The following is an 18318-nucleotide window of genomic DNA, read 5'->3' on the forward strand; positions in this document are numbered from 1 at the left end:
ACAGTGTCAATGTAACTCTGTGCAATGTGCTCTACGTGATGCTTTTCTTTTGTTCTATTTATCAATTGAGCATTGCTTTAATTATTTTTTCCATCCGTGTCTTGCAAGCCACCCAACTTTATTAAAGTGCTACACTAAATCTCTGAAGTACCGTTAATGGCAATGACATTGTTAGACAATTCTTGCAGAGGCCTTTTTACTTTTCTCACGTGCAATTTCACGGAGTAAAAAGTTTCACTGAATCTCTGACGAGAATAAGCAATGGAATGATAGATTATTCATTTAACGAATGAATGTTAAATGTCACAGTTTTTCAAGGACAGAGCTCCTCTCCTTGAAAAAAGGTACTTCTAATATTTTTCATTAATTGTCCTACCCTAATCATCTTCATTCTCAACAATGACTCTTTTGATATCTTATAAGCTTGCAGCTGTGACAGCAAACCACCTTTTGCATTATGTGAACATATAAATGGATTCTGACTGAAAGGTTACTGACAGCTTGCTGTTGTGAAGACTGTGCGAGTTGTGAGTTGAGCACAAAGGCGGTGCTTGGTTGTGCACCTCTACTTTGGGCTTGTATAAAGGCAAAAAAGTACTCCATGAATATGTTATACTGTAAGAGTTTACATTTTATTACAATTCCTCCTCTGCATTGTGGAGGATGGTTTATGGTGTTCTGCCGGTAACACTTGTTGTCTTCTTGCTTCTTGACAGCACATCTTGTTTGTACGCCCTCCGGCGATGTGGAACGCAGGAACAGTGCGTTAAGCAACATTTCCTTCAGTGCAAGCTCGTAGCTCACTCGCCGTCTGTGGAGGCTCGCGGCACGGTGCCAGCGATGAGGAGATATCAAACTACATTTTGGACACGCAAAATAAATGTACACAGTAAGTATATCACCCAGAATGTGGAGGCAATGTTGTTTACAGAAGGCAAACTTGCATATCTGTAAAATGTGAAACCTCTTATCGCTTGCTTTCAATGAAGAATTTAAACTTTTAAAAGTTTTACCGAAGTTGGTAAAAAAAATTAGGCTCCACGTGCTATATATTAATCTATTAACATTTGTACAACCTCTTCTCTCTGTGTTCAGAAGCTTGCAGTTCAGTTGAATCATCACAGACTTTGTCACCTGACTGTTTGTCTCTCTCTGTCATGGCTTCCCAGTTACGATGAGGAGCTCCACATTTAATATGTTTTACAGTACCCGGTCAAGTGTTTTTGATGAAATATCACAATTCCAAGCTTCCATTTATTTAGTTGCTTTTTCGATGGAGGCGTTCATCACACATGTGTTCAATAAATGTGAGAGAGGAAAATGGTAGTGGATTTTGGGATTCCAAGAATTGTTAAGGTGAAGTACAGCAGTTTATCTATATTGTCTTGACCTTTTGCATTTCTCAAGTATTGCACATAAACTTCCATTGTCTCTTATCCAGTGTGTCCTTGTTTAACCGAGACAGGCTGCGACAGCATATTTATAACAGTGACCTGAACTCCTGCTTTGGTGTTCATGATTTAGCCATGATGAACCAGAACCAGGAAGAGCACGACAACAGCGATAAATCAAGGGATAACAACTACTACGGAGAAGATGACTCTGCCTTGACCTAGTCCTAACAATGATCCGTCTCTTCTACTAGCTTTGACAAGAGCCATGATTGAGGAGTAAAAGAGTATTCATACGGCCCTCGGGGATAGGCTGCACCTGGAAGAACAAGGGAGGAGGAGTGACTGAAGCAACGTGTCCTTCTGTCAAGACCGAACAAAGACTAGAACCCAAATGCACCACTCAAAGCAAAGTAAGAAAAAATCTCAGTTTTAATTAACTGGAAACAAACCAACAGAAAATCTACATGAACAAAAGTAACATAAAACCGTGACCTGGAGACTGAGGAATTCCATGGACATGGCTGGTACTCTTGGAACAAGAAACAAGACAAACTGGCCCAGGACAAAGGGAGACGCAGACAACATATACACAGGGTAAGGGCACAGGTGGAAACAATCAGGAGCGAGGCAGACAATCAGACCAGAGGAGACACACACAGGGGAAGGAACAAGTTGCCTGCAACAAGAGGAGAGTTGACCTTCAAAATAAAACAGGAAATCACGAGACAACATGAACACAAGACACAAAACTTTTCCTGGACATGACACCTTCACTGAGGTGTAAGAAGAATGGTTTGGGTTAGACTTATGTAATGACTTGCTGATTGAGTCAATATTTAGTTTTTATTGTAAAGTGGCCCTCTTTGTCACCCACAAAATCAAATTAAAATAAAGTAAAATAACTATCACAAGTGACAAGTGTCTCAGAGGCTTTTATTGGCCTGCACGAATAAAATCCTGGAGAAAACATGAAATATAAACTCTCCATATAGTTTGTCACCTTGAGAGTTTTCTTTTGAAAGCTTTCTCAATAAAATGTCATCCAGATTTTGATAATTGTGTAGCTTGTTTACATATGAGTAAACCAGTCAAAAATATTCTGTGTAATATCCAAAACGTGATCAATGCCATTATGTACAGGGAAACAAGCTTTGCAGAAGTCCCTGTTTTCTTTTTAGTGACAATAGCCTCTTCAGCGGATACTTAATATGTGGATTAGAATATGAGTGGTTTTGGGTGTCTCATTGGCAATAATAAGGGGTTGACTCATCCATGCTATACACAAATGTGAGTGATTTGATATATACTTCTTGTTTAATTAAACAATGGGAAGCATGCCAATACATAAGCCTCAAGGTATTACCTGACAGCTGCAGTCATGTTTCTTGGCACATATATCACAGATCATAACACCAAGAACAACTAGGAGGAGCCTAGTTGTTCTTCTTATTAATTGTTTTGAACAAAGGCAAATTGTGAATGATTATATATTTTAACCCTGCTGCCGTGTCAATCATGCATACTGTACAATACATAGCATAGTTTGTGGAAACAAGGTTGTTGAAAAGTGGGACAGCTTTACGACAAGTTGTACACAAGTCATTAACATTGTACAAAACTACTAACTGAACAGTAGGACCCCTTGGAGGACTTTTATTTGTACTTGTGGATTATGAAATGACACATTGGTATGAAAGAAAAGAACCTGTTAAAAACCAAAATTACAAAAAGTACTTATGAAGCTTATCATCTTATGCCTGTCGTAACCCAGTGTGTAGGCTAGAAATCTGAAAGTCATGTAAAATGGGCAAGCAGTGCTGAGGTGGTGGTAATAATAGGAATGTTCAAGAAATGTTGTTCAGTGAATGATAATAGGTACCGTGGAAGATAATAGGGATTTTCTTCCCTACATGCTGATACAATAGTCCTTATTAGATCTTTTTTTCCTTCAGGGGTCGGTGCCACTAGTGGTTTTCCTAATTGACCCTTCAACTCTGCCTGGCTCTGCCATCAATAACTTCTCCCCATCGCTCCCTCCATCATTCTCATCTACTCATCTGCCCTCTTTAGCTGTCAGGCTGAGATAAGAGTTGCCTCTCACCCCTCTCTCCTCAAGATTGACAGGCTGACACACCATCTCTAAGGTCAGCCAGGCTAATTGGTTTTTGCACATCTTAGATGGACCATTAGGCCTGACAACTACAAAACTAAAAGCATTTCTCTCTCTCTCCCTCTCTCTCTCTCTCTCTGTCTCTCTCTCTCTCTCCTGTTATTGGCAAGCTAACAGATGAACGTTTACATTTCATCACTTTGGCCGTGGTGTGGTTCTGTCATTTAAAATCTATCTGGGCTGATTGAGTAAATCAATTGAAGTCACTATTGATGGTAGTGTGTCTATTTAAACAAATTACTGTGACTGAGGTGTAAACAAAAAAAGGCAAACAGTACACAACTTTTGCCAGTAAAAAAAGGTGTTTCAATCAAGTCGAGTCAAAGTTATAATCATACCACCCACAGTGAATTTTAACATCTTTTCACTTTTGAATATAAACTGACAAGGGCTATACTTGTATTTATATAGAGTTATATCCAGGTACCATCTATGTTGCCATACAGAAGCTTTTGCTATGCAACATTTCATTTCTTTGATTCACTGTGATAATGTCAATTCAATTCAGATTATTTTGTATAGCCCAATATCACAAATTACAAATTTGCCTCAGAGGGCTTTACAATCTGTACACATACAACATCCCTGTCCCAGGACCTCACATCGAATCAGGAAAAACTCCCCAAAAATAACCTTTCACAGGGAAAAAAGTGAAGATAGAGTGCTGTGATGGCCGCAGTTTTAGCCATCATCCCTCTCAGTAATAATAAAAAAGTAGTGAAATCTGTGAGCAACATGGCTAAAAAAGATGTGCAATAAGTTGACAAACAATTCCCAGATAAGCAAAATATTGAAGAAGAAACTAAGGTGAAATTGATCCAATATAGTTTACATACCATATTAACTGTAATGTTTTATGAGCACTGTTCTTCTGGGTATTTAAGGATTATTACCCAGATACTGAATATGCTCATTCTTAATCTTTCTGATCATCTGACCCATTTTGTTCCATTTTTGTATCAATGTTGCCACGTTCCAAGATCTCAGCGATTGCTTTGGCACGCAATATTATAAAAAATGTGAATACACAACAGTGGAAGTTGTAATAATCATTGCATTTTAAGGATAAGTTTAAGGCTGAGGAGAAGGCGTTTCCATTAGTGAAACGCTCAAAAATATAAAGACTACTGCTTAGGAATTCTCACTAGCCAACTCAGCTAACACAGTGATGGTTATTACCTTTGACAGACTGCCACTGACCAATGGTGCCCTACCATCGGCCTCTCTCTGTGTGGTGTAGGCTTACGTACGACAGTGAGTCAGCTAATTGATTAAACTGACAAGTCAACAATGTATCCTGGGTGTAATCGCTAGATTCGGCATATCCTGAGGCATCACCAATATCTGAAGGTAAACGTTGTATGGGGGTATGCCACGTGTATGTCCAACTCATTCGAAGTTCCACATCCAAATCCATTTATTTATATAGCGACGTGTACACATGAACTAAAAGTGAGCAGATAAAAAATCTTGGTGCACCTTTAGTATAATCAGGAAGTTGGTTCCAGAGCTGAGCAGCATTGCAGCTAAAAGCTGCTTTACCATGTTTAGTTCCGGCAGTAAGTGTTACTAATAGATTTCTCTACATTGATCTTTCCAAGTCAATTCTGTGACCCACCGAGCCAGTGTAAGGACTTAAGTATTGGATGATGTGCTTAGTTCTTTTAGTTTTCGTAAGATCTCTAGAGGCAGCATTTTATTAAAGTTGAAGCTGATTGCATTTTTATGAAGGTCTGTGAAAAGATTAGAACATTAGTTTTTCTATATGTTTTTACATAAAGCCTCTACGTTTGGTGATGTTTTTGAGATGGTAATACGTTGATTTAGTTGTTGATTATGTCTTAGATCACAATCAATTAAGACACCAAGGTTTTTGATATTTTAGTACTTTTTTGCCAAGATGAGAGGCAATCTTCAGTATTCTCTCAATTATGATTATTTCAGTTTTGTCATTAAGTCAAATTTGAGTGTCCAGCTGTTATGTGTAAATGTGGGTGTCATCAGTATGTTCTGAATATATATATATAACATATAAAGAGTGAATGATAAAGGCCCTAAGATCAACCCCTGGGGGACACCATAGGTCAAGGACGTTGTGTTGAGGTATAGTTTCCAATGGAAACAAAAAGAGCTCCGATCTTGTAAATATGATTTGGGAAAATATAAAATTCATTCTTTGTTGTAATATATTATGTTCAATGGTCAAAGTCAAAGTCTGCAGTAAATAACACTAGGATTTATGTTTTTAATTATCATTATAATATTTTGACAACAAATGGTGGATTGATTATAGACTGGCTAGTGGTTCATTATGAAAGCATCAAGATTATTATTTTTGAGTTGACTTTATAACAGCTGTTTCCAGGGACTTGGGGAATGTGTGCCAGAAAGCAGCGATACATTAACAATGTTGTATGTCTGCTGCCAGAAGATGAAAAACTGATTGAAAAGGTTGGTATGAAGTGTATCTAAGTGGAACATGGAAGAGTTTAGAGTGTTATTGTTTATCAGACTAAGACATCAATTTGAGATTTCCCCTCTTTTGTGCCAAATGATAAGTTGTTAGACATTGAAAGGATATAGTCTATATAGGATATAGAGATATTTTCTGATTTGATCAACTTTACCCCAGGAAAATATGCAGAAAAAGACGATCTATAGTTAGTATTTGCGGCATTTCCTTTGAGTCCTCCTGCACTCTTTTTTCAGGACTTTAACATTTGGATTTTGTTTCCATGGTACTTTCTGTCTTTTTTGGAGCAAATTATTCACCAAATCATCTACAAAGTCTGACATTTGGCCTGAAGTCCTTTAAAGTGCTTGCTCAAAGAGGGTACCTGTGTGTTCACATATATGAGTATGTGGAAATATAGACACTTAAGAAACAGTATTATCAGACAAGGCCAAGTCCTTGACGGTTGAAGAGATACTGAGACCCTTTCTGATGACGAGGTTTAGGATATGATTAGTCCCTGTACAGGTATGCTGAGTTAGGCTAAATGTATCAAGTATTCCATTTTGTTCCTTAGCATAACTGTTATTTGGATTATCTGCATGTAGGTTGAAATCCCCTGATTTCTTAAAAAACAGTAAAAATCCATAAACATTATAAACAGTAATTTTACTTAGCTCATCAAGAAAAACTTGAGGCAAGTGTTTTGAAAGCTGGCAAATGGTTTCCATCAAAATACGAGGAGATTACTAATTAGTCAGTCTTAGCAGAACTCATGAAAGTGAAGTTCGGAGTGTAGTAGTCGCACTCGCTTGATGCAACCATGTTTCAGTTCAAGGTAAAAAATCGAATATTTGTGTGCAAGACTAATCCAAGACTAATAACACTACACTCCACCACCCCAACTGCGCTTCCCCCCTAGTCATCCACCTTAGCCCGTCAGAGGGCTACCGCCTGTAATTGGGTGTGGAGCCTGAGAGGCCATGTAGTGGACGGCTCAGCGGAGACTGCAAGAGTCAATTACCAGAGCTGACAGTGCCGTGGAGAGAAAGGTACACCAGACACACTGTAGAGATCTCTCTGAGCAGGATTAAGGAGACAGGGGGTGTGTGCTAATTTGAGACCAACATGCTACATATATCACCTCACAGTAATGGTGAAAGCGTGGCATATTTCTTACTTATGCTGAGGAGTTAAACACAAGGCACAAAAAAAGGAAAAGTCAGTTATATGTGGCCATTTCAGTGAATCCAATTAGCCCATACTGTTTATGTCAAATTGCTCATTCTTGCTTTGTAAATGTGTTTTCGATGTTTCACAGGAGACAACGACTAAATATTTCATAGAGTTTATTAAAGCCATGTCTCAGTGCTGCTGCTCCCTTGGCTTTAAAATGGATGAGGCTGTTGATGATTTAAAAGTGGCAATATTTCAATCAAAGATGATCCCAAGTACTCTCCCATCAAATCTGAAAGAATTTGATTAATTCATTCTTCATTCTCAATGTGCTCAAAGAGGAACGTGAATGTCAAACTTGGCATTTGCTTTGTCACTGACAGCTTCTTCTCCCTCTTGAATTTGGTTCCTTTCTGGGTCTGTCTTGCATTTTATTTGCAAGCATTCATCTGTATATCTTTATATAATTTATCTTTTCACTTATTGTTATTCTCATACTCAAGCATACTGATGGGCCACATATCTATGTACAGTATGTTCAACACATGTCGATTTACTGTGACGACAATAAAGTAAAGAAATCATGAACCTTTCCTAAAGAAAAGTAGATCTTGCAATTTCAGCAAATGTTCAACGCAGATCCAAAATATGAAAATGTCAGTTTGTGCCTTGACATGTTATGTTGCACAATGTAACGCATGGCCCCCATCAGATTCACCGATTTGACAATTATGTAAATATGATAATGGATTAACAAAGTGCGTGTACTTTCTAGATAAACTGCAACACTAGTGGAACTGTATGTCTTGGCATTCATCTTCGTCTGTGGGTTTTGTTGGTGTGGAACAATGTTTGGTGAGAAGAGTTGTGTAGGAAACACACGATGACTAAGAGATCAGACCCCCTCAACATCGACAGTACCATAATGGTAGTTAGGGTTTCATGCCAAACCTACATTTCACAATATGCTGACACTGATATTGCACACTAAGTAAAAATATTTGAATTCTATCGCTAAAATGTCTTTCAGAACAGAAACATTTTGATCAAATTGGCATGCTGCAGTGCAATAATTATCTTACCAGGATTAAGATTAGTGTATTGTCATGAAAAGATTACCAAAAAACCTGGATTTTTTAAACCATTAATGATATTATCCAGTTAAAGATCATTATTTCTTTGCTAATCCGTCAGCCCAGCAGTCAGGTGCAGCACAGCACAGAATATTCATCTTTTAAAGCTGCACGCAGCAAAATGTATCATTGTACTATTGATATCCTTTGGCGTTGAGCCCTACACAGACTATGGTATATGTGTGGCATTACATTTATATTTAGCTTTTTCCTGCTAAATGGCAGTTTCAAGATTATTCTTTAAACTAGTGGACTGATTTGCCTTGAGTATAAAATGGCATATACAAGTGTCAATCGTCAAACAGTGTGGTTACAGTTGTGAATTGTAATTTTTTTTATATTTCATTAAGGACCATATGTAGTGGTATTTTCTTTGCTCAAAGTTACAACTTTCCCTTCTCATTAGAACTACAGCTGCGGATATACATTTTGAAAATCAATATGAATGCTTTTGTTTGTCTCTCCAAATACTACCCCCCCCCCCCCCATCTCCCTACACACACACACACGCACCTACACAGACACACACACTCTCTCTCTATAGTGCCGGCAGACCACACAATTTCCTTTATGCCAGGTGCTGTTTTTGCAAGATTTATCATTCTGCAAACCCATTGTGGGTATGCAGGGGGAGAAAAGAGAACGTCAGAAGGTACTGTATGGGAAATGGTGGTCCACAGATTGTAAACACCCCCACCAATTTCCACCATGGTTTGCGTGGTTATTGAATGCGCTAGTGTAAGTGTGATATCTCTAAACACAGACATGTACACGTCATCACCTTTCTAAACCTGAGCTTAACCCCTCTTATGTGTGACGCCTACTCAGAGCAAAGCTGTGACTGTGTAGAACAAGACATTAACATCTGCATTACACATAACACCTCAGAGAAGATGAATCTAATTCAAGTTATTGCCCACTAGTTTGACCAAAAAATGGGTAGTATGAATGTAACAATTTCGTATTCATTAGCTTCTCGGATATTGCCTCAGGAATTTGGACAGAACAGATAAACTTACATAGGTATTTCTTTAGAGAGTCATTTTTTAAATGAAACTTTAAATTAGATACTATTAGATTTGGATTAGATGTTTGTATTCACTTTACTAATTGCTGGTATGTCTCATCAAGCAGTATGACTTTGGTGATCCCCTGACTCCATAGAGGAACATCATTAGGTCAAAATATCTCCGATACTTTGGTTTATGATTAAATACTTGGCATTTCCAATATCACCCTCTCAAGCACTTTGTGTTTAATCAAATTAGCAAATGTTATCTTACTAACACACTAAGCTTCAATGCTAAAGCATATTACCTACTAAACATCTGCATGTTAAAATGGTCACTAATGTTGCACATTTAGCTCAAAGGACCTGGGCGTCTTAATATAGCCTCACAGACCCGTTAACATGGCTGTGGACTGTTAAGCTGCCCTCAGATGATATCACATTTCCTCTTCCTTCACCGTGAGGTGAAGCGCATCGCGTAGTGCAGACACGACAGAGGTAAAACATAGTGCAGGTATATGTCATCCAAGGATATGAATGAAGAATATGAGACAAGAGTACAGTTTTTCCTAACCTTTGGGAAGACATTGGGAAATAATTAATATATAAAATAATTTTGAAAACTACCAAGGTCTTATTTGTTAACCATGGCTCATAAGATTAATTGAGGTCCTAGTAATCACACATTTGGAGGTAAACCAAGTGCTGGTTTGTCAATTATTTCAAGAAAATATGTTGTGTGCCATCCATCACTTCATAGTGTAAGGATCACAACTGAGCATTATGTATCCCCTTTACTGTATTCTAAAAAAAATGCAATAAGCCTTTTTGATTTTCCCAATATGTAACTGATTATAAATAATATTACTCTTTTTGCTATATACAGTACATACTTACTGTATGTAAACGACCCCAGTATCTACAGTAGCAAATGCACTGTCAATAATATTCCATACAACTTTTACATGTCAATCGTATGTTCTTCCCTTGGTAATTCCCTCATTAAAGAATGCATTAATATCCTTTAGCCCCACTCCAAACCATGGAGCACTCTGAGGTCGTTTTGCCACATACGAGGTGTGACCAATCAGATTCACAATGCTATTGTAATGACATCGCTCATCCCATGCCCTTGAGCGACTGCAGCTGACTTGTGCGTGCAAAATGAGATTTTCCTCAAACCTTTTGAAATACATTTCTCTTTCACTGTGACCTAAAGCTGATAACATTGTTGAAGCAGAATTGTGACACTGCAACAAAGTAAACAAGTATTTTCATTGAATTGGTCTGTTGTCTATAATTGAGTAAAAGGTCAGTTGTGCAATTCAAATACAATCTTGTCAAGCATGTTTTGGTATAACACAAAACCGTGAATATATATATATATATATATATTTACAAGCTAGAATTGATCACAAGCATAATTATTCTCCTATTATTGTGACATAGTTTGCTGCACTCTGTCTTAAACTACTGCAGACCTCTGACACAGTGGAAGGTTATAGTGGAGTGCCATGCTGCTAGAGGGCCATTACAGCCCATGCTCTCTGAGGTGGAAAAGCAGTGCTCAACAGAAATGAAATGACCATACTGTCATCTGAGAGTGCAGATCAATCCAGGACAAAGCACTGCACACTGCTAAAGTTGGCTGACAGAGAGGTGATGGGATACTCTGCCATGGCTGAACTCCAAGGCCCCGCCAACAAACAAAGAGACTATTTTGAAAGTTGCATTGACATGGTGTGGTCATTTAACAACAGATTTGAGATCTGCTTGACCTTGAACATGAGGACATGCTTGCTGTGGTAATTCAGTTTGTTTAACATGTAAGCCTCTTGCTGGATCTGCTGAGCCCTTGTAGGGCACTGAAGTCATGATTATAAATCCCAGGTAAACATTGAGCATCAAAAGGCCATAACAAATCCAGGGAATTATTAGGGTGGTACTACGAGGCCATGTGTGATTGGAGTCTGATGTAGTACAGAGTCAGGTGATATGTCATGTCAAAAGCCCTTTGTCTAATCTGTAAAGCATTTCCCACAAGGTCAAGGATGACTGACTGAATATCTGTGCATGAGTGTGTGTGCAGGGAGGACCTCGTGTACAAAGCACACGGCCACACACTGAACACAAGTTCACACATTTTGGTGCACACACATGCAGAACAAAAAAACGGTACAAATGGAGGGGGCAAGAGGGGTGTGGGGTACACTCTGCAGGCAGATGTGCTCTCTGAAGTCTCTGTGTTGCTTTGATTGCTGTTCTGCAATTTCACAGCTCAGGGTGTAGAGGCATGGTGAGAATAAATTAAGCAGTCTATTGACCTTACTTTGTCTGCATCCAACTTTAGAATGAAAAATAAATCCGAGAGCACAAAATAAACGTCAAATAAGGACCCGGTGTGTAGTGTAGGATATGGACAGGTGCAGAACAAATTGTATAAATAATTCTGTGAAGAACTGTCCGAGCCTTGTGGTATCTCTAAACAAAGACATGTACATGTCATCACCTTTCTTCCCCCTCTTACTCGTCACTGTTATTTAAAGGCCATATTTGGCACACTTTTCGTCCAATTAAAGTCACTTTTTGCTCTACTGTGACATCGGCTTACTTTCCATTACATTTTCCATTACATTTTGAACTCAACATATTTTTGCGTAAAAATAATAAAGGTGAGAGATTGCAAGTCACTTGTTAGGTTTTGGGACATCCCCACCAGCTTTCATATTATCTCGATGAGGGCCTATTTATCAACTGAATGTGAACACATAATGGTTTATGTGTTATACCATACACAAATGGACAACAGTATCATAAATAACTATCCTGCTTATCTGTGATCAGACATAAAAATATGTTTTTAGATACCTAAATAGGCTGTTTATTCATACCGATCAAATTGACAATTGGAGTTGCTTCGAGGATGCAGGGGGAAATAAATGAATGCATTCATAGAGAGATTGAAAAACTTGACCCGGGTATTGAATTCCAGTTGAATCAGATGCAATAAAACCATATATCACAATCAGCATCCGTATACATTGAGTCGTGTGTAGCCAAAATAACAGATGTAGCTGAGTTGTTATTGTACTGCAGCGGTCTGTTGAGCACTCTACTGTATATCGATCTCTTGTTTTCTGTTAATAGATTCAGTAAAAACCTGCCGGGGCTTTGGGTGGTGTTTGTGTTATATGGGGTTGAGTGGCTGTCGTGACTGGGAACAGTTAGTCAGTCACCCATGCAGGTGTTACTTATACTAAGTCCAGGCAGAGGACCCAGTGATTGGATGGGGCCAACAGCAGCGTCTCCTTGCCCCGCATGCCCCGATCCTTATGTCCAAACATTTATCATTCTGGAGTATATACGCACAACATATACATTCATTGTCACTGCCAGCATGAGAATTGCACTCACTGTTGTTTTGGCTGTTGTAAATATGCTGGATAGTTTGCCATCGTTGTTTGCTTCTACAATGTAAATACACAGTTAACAGCACGGATAGCATTTGGGAGTCTGTACTGTGACACTCTGCACAGAGATAGATATCAAAAGAGTCGATGGTGGGGATAAAAACACCCTGTTGCTTGGATCCTGCTTTCAGCTTGAACTAAAGTGTACATGTTCTTGCCTGTGTGTATTTGGAAAATGAAGGGAGCGCTCCATTGTGTGTATTGGGTAAAGGACAGCCTATAAGATAGTAAAAGTGTGTCAGTATCACATGGATTGCAGATGATAAACAGCTAACTGGATATCATTTTAGGGGGCGAGGCCAGGACAATGAAATGAGATGAGGCTGGATCATAAGAATATAAATATATAAACTCCTTGCCGTCTTCAGCAACATAATTTACAACCAGACGTGATGAAGCTCCCTCAACTAAGGAGTAAGTATGGGCGATCAGCACAGTGAGAAGATAATAATTATTATTATATATTTTTTTTGTTGTATCCATGCTAGTGGCATGGCTCTAGGAATGGCAATTTCAGTCTGCCACTTTGGTTTAACTTCTCAAGAACTACAGGGTGGTGCACTTTAATATAATTTAATAGAGGTATTCAAGATGCCAAGAGAATGAATTCCAAAGACTGGTGATCTCTTGACCTTTCCTCCAGCGCCACCATGAGGCTGTGGTAGTAGAGGTTGCATGAAATGTCTCGACCACCGTTGAAATTTGTGTCCCTTGAATTGTAACAAACTTACCTTTTCAAAACTCAGCTCTGCATTGTGTTTACTGGTAATTAGCATAACGTTAGCATGCTACCACGGCAAAGGTGAACATTAAACCAGCTAGACATCTGCATGCTAATACTGTAATGTTAAGCATGTTAGCATCTGCTAACATGCTTAACATTACCTCACAGTCACAGCTAGTTGGTTACCACTGGTAAGATAATGGATACCTGAGATAAGCCGATGCTTCATTTCACATCATTGTTTATAAATAATCCTCATACCATAAAAGGTGAATTTAAGAAGATATGTAAAATCGAGAAAATGACCTTAAATGAATGTAGACCCCAAAGAGTTAATGGAAAAACAGGTTGGTGTCTTGCAAAGTGACTTGTATTAGCATAACGAAACTAAACAGGCATTGGTTCTTTTAAGCTGTTGCATAACCAATGTTGACGTATTTCTCAGGAGAACAGTCTCCAATGTTGAGAAAATCCCCCCAGGGTGTTGAGCACCACCAAAGTACAGACCGCCTCAGGTGAGTAGTGGGAGGTGGCCTTGTAAAGGAAGTATTAGTTAAGGCTATGCGTGGCTGACATTCAAAGTTGCCGTAATGTATACATTTACAGCTAGACAAGGAGCTGACTGTGTGCATTGTGCATTACCTTATAGATGCAACGGTTGCTTACCTGTCAACATATTGTGCCAATTCTGCATCAATATAATTTACATTTTTAATGTGCCTAAAGTTCTCTCCTCCTTTGAAATGCTGCACCGATATGCATGCAGAACTATGTACACAGCGGGCAGTTCAGGAGGCCTGGGTGATTAGAGCAATCATAACAAAAACAGATCTGGACTGGCTTTGCCAGTTTAGAAATTCTCAGCAGTCTTCGAGTAAACAGAGGGTTGGCCAGCCTTGATCACCAATGATATCACTGCTTGGATCTGTAAATACACAGATCCAATATGTAATACACACATATTGTGTGTAGGCAGCTTAAATAACCAACTACACTGCGCCCACACACGCATGTCCTTTTAAGATTAGATCAATGTTGATTCCTATTTAATTATTTGATTGGTAGCACATACACACAGATATGCTGCGTGCTTTCCTATCTAAAAACGATACTCTGTTTGGGATGTAAGGCTTTGAACTAAGGTCACTAATATGTTCCCTTAAACGGGCTTCAGATTTTGGCACATTATCCTTCCCATCAGGGCCTTGACACAAAGCATATTGTGAACATTAGCGGTTGGTGTTTCAATTCTGCTCCACAAGTACTGCAGGTCTAAACCTTTAAAAAAACTGCTTTCAGCTGTTTAAATTCTACAATCAACCAAGAAGGCTTAATGTGCTTCACTTCTGCTTCAATGGTTTATAATATTTTTGAAGTTATTTAATGTACACATGAGCTGCTATTACAGCAGTTCTGCAGTTAAATGGCCTTTTGTGTGTAATATGTGATGGACCACTAGTGCCCTCTGTCAGCCTCAACCAGGATATCACACATTTTACCTTAAGTACCTTCTTCGGGTGTATTTGACTTCTTTGTGTTTTATTCTTTATGGGAGTTGCATTGTATTTTAAATGTACTGCAGCATTGCTGAGTTTCATCACATAAGTGAAACTTCTGTTTGTTTGTTTGTTCTTTACTAATGCAGTAAAAATGTTCCTGGTTTGATGAATAATGTATTTGAATGTGGACAAATAAAGCATTCCACAACCCTAAGTAGTACATTTTGTTTCATGTATGCTATGTGTGAATAAACAAAAGTCAATATGTCTCTTAGCATACTGTTAATATGTATAATGCCTGTTTTTTCAGTCTAGAATCTGTCAAGCCACATTGCCTGCCTATAAAATAAATTGCAGGTTTATGCCAATTAAAATAAAATAATTATATCTAGCAGCAGACTTTGCAGTTGTATGTTTAAGGATATGACAAGTAACCAGAGAGTCATGCAGTAACCAAACCCGTGGGTGTAAAGGCAATGGGCTCAATTTAAGATGAAAGGGTCCTGAGGCAGCTATTAAGGGCTTCCAGCTCAGGTGTTGCGAGCCGTGTGGAGTCAATCCATCAATCATAGATATGCTCTGAATTTGGAAACATCTTTAACATTGATATCCTACTGTGTTGAAGTAATGAAAGGCAGAGGATTCCACTGCAACGCATTGAGGGCTCTGTTATTGTGCATTCTGGAATAGCTTACATGCACATCTATGGAATAGATTTCTCTGCTGTCACATTTGTATATCACTTAAATACTAGGAAGTGCCTAAAATGGGGTTTTACGATTAAGGGTGTTTTTCTCTTGATCACACTGGAGGACTGGTTTTGTCACTTGTGAATGTCATTAAATTCCTTTTCCTGGAATTTAAAGAACAAAACATATCGTTTCTGCAATGCTATATATTCAGATGACTTTTCAGAGAAATGCAACATGCCGATAACTAGCAGAGCTCTGACAAACTGATATTAGAGAAGCCAATTAAACCTCCTAAAACTTAACTTTTTTTGTCTTAGAATTCTATAATTGTTTTCGAATTTAGATTTTCAAGTTAGGCTCGTAGAAGTTCCTATAAATTTAGGTATTAATCGCAATAGATGGTTTGCATGGTAATAATTAACTCTGAGCTCTTCGTTTTAACAGTGATACAATGCTTCACAAGTCTCATATTGTCTTTGCTTTAAAGGAAGTATTTATTGAATGTTCAAGATGTTAGTATCCCTCCTCAGATTAATATCATAACATATTGGGTTTACCTAATGTGTTCATAGTTGTGTAACCATGTTAGTCCACTTCATGCTGTACTTATACCAAACAGGTGTAAAGCATTTAGGACAAAGACAGCGGGGGGGGGATCCGTCAGCCAGATGATCAATGTCATTTAGTTGAGGTTACATGAAGGAGATCAAACACATCTCAAGGGCATCAGGACTTTCTTACAGAATAGCAGACTATCCACCATAATCATAATGATGTTAGACTACATCAGAAAATGACATACTGTAAAGATTATGACATAAGATGAGATACCATTTTAAGATCCCAATAAAATCAAAATCACGTAAAAAAAACTGCAAAAATCCTGCAAAGATATTAGACGACATTGGCGTTACTTCAAATTTGCTAAATAAACCTGCATACTTGATTTTACTCACAGTCAACTGATGCTGTGTCCCTGTTGTTACCAGAGGAGGGAGCTGCAGGAAAACATAATCTGTATCAATGTTCGAGATGTGCAGCATTTCTATTGGTTGGCAACATATAACGTTGGAAAAATAAACAAGAAACCATAAAGATGGATCGATACAATAATGGGATTCTTACTTTTCGGGTGAAATAAGAAATCCTGTAGAAATGCAATGCTGACAGCATGAATGTTCTCCCCTCTCTGTTAGGAGGCCTGTTACATACTACTATAATCCTCTTTCTCCAGTTTCACTGCGACCACTATTGGCAAAAACTAGCTCTGCTAGTGTAAACAAAGGTGACAGCTACTCGAGCCACCAAAATAGAGAGAGATAATCACAAAAGGACTGCGTTTGAATGACTTGATGCTCAATAGATGGATAGTTTCATCAGCAAGGCCACTGTTGCAATAAGAAAACTGCATGATGAAATTGCAGAAAGAGATCATTGTAGGTATTCTATTCATTAATGTCTAATTATATTGATGCATTTACTTAATATTACCTTTTTTCAATGTTATATTTTGCAAGCAGCGCAACTGAATGATAGGCACTCAAACACTGATGCCTAACTGAAGGCAATTCACAATGATATGCATTTGGAACGTTATGTCAGGAGGAAAGTGCATATGATGATTATTTCGAATATAATAATTTTCTTCCCAAACAACAGAGCAGAAAATATATTTGTTTTAATTAATAATATAATAAACAATGTAGTGTATAGTACAGTAATACTTTATACAATATATATTATATTATTGCTGCTGAACATACTTTTAATTTCACTGAAGTGGGATTTTGAATGAACTACTTGTAAAAGTATATTTGTACAACATTGTATTACTAATGTTAGTGTATAGGATGTAGAGGGATCTATTGGCAAAAATGTAATAAAATATATTCAAATGTTCATGTAAAATCAACTGTAAGTAAGATTTGTGTTTTTGTTACCTTCTTAGACCGAGCCCTTCAAACTCAAACTGACCTGACAGCAACTGGACAGGAATTGACACTTTGGATGTATTAATTTACTTATGTTGGTGTAGAGTATATACTTTAAGGTGTATGTGTCACCTGTCCTGTCTTGTTTGATGTTCACTGTTGTCGGCATGAACTATCTCCCTCACATACATATCCACACATACATATTAAACCGCTGATGTCACTGACTACCAGGATTTACTTCTTAAAATATACTAAGTAATTACTATTGTGGGATTACTTACAATGGTTGTGACATAATTGACATATTTTTGGTTGTTGCTTGGCATCAGTGATCATATGCAGACGGAAAATGACTCCACACAGAAATTCACTGCAGGATTTATTTAAAGAGCCAGCATGTGGTCAAAAACACATACCGACTAAATCCCTTCAATTATTATTTAAGTCAGCATCATTAGCATCACTCCTTTGAGGAGCATAGTTGTATTTATTTATTTCTTATGTTAGACCTGCCTCAAAAATGAGGTGCGCTAAAAAGTGCAGACTGGGTGTAATGGAAGAACATTGCTGTTCCAGTTACTTTTGATGGAGAACTGCTGTTGTCCTTCTGCTAATGTCACAATTAGGCTTTGCTGCAACCTTTTATGACCACCTCATTCGCTACT

The sequence above is a fragment of the Cyclopterus lumpus genome, chromosome 21, assembly GCF_009769545.1.
Source record: "Cyclopterus lumpus isolate fCycLum1 chromosome 21, fCycLum1.pri, whole genome shotgun sequence".
In the NCBI taxonomy this organism is placed as follows: domain Eukaryota; kingdom Metazoa; phylum Chordata; class Actinopteri; order Perciformes; family Cyclopteridae; genus Cyclopterus; species Cyclopterus lumpus.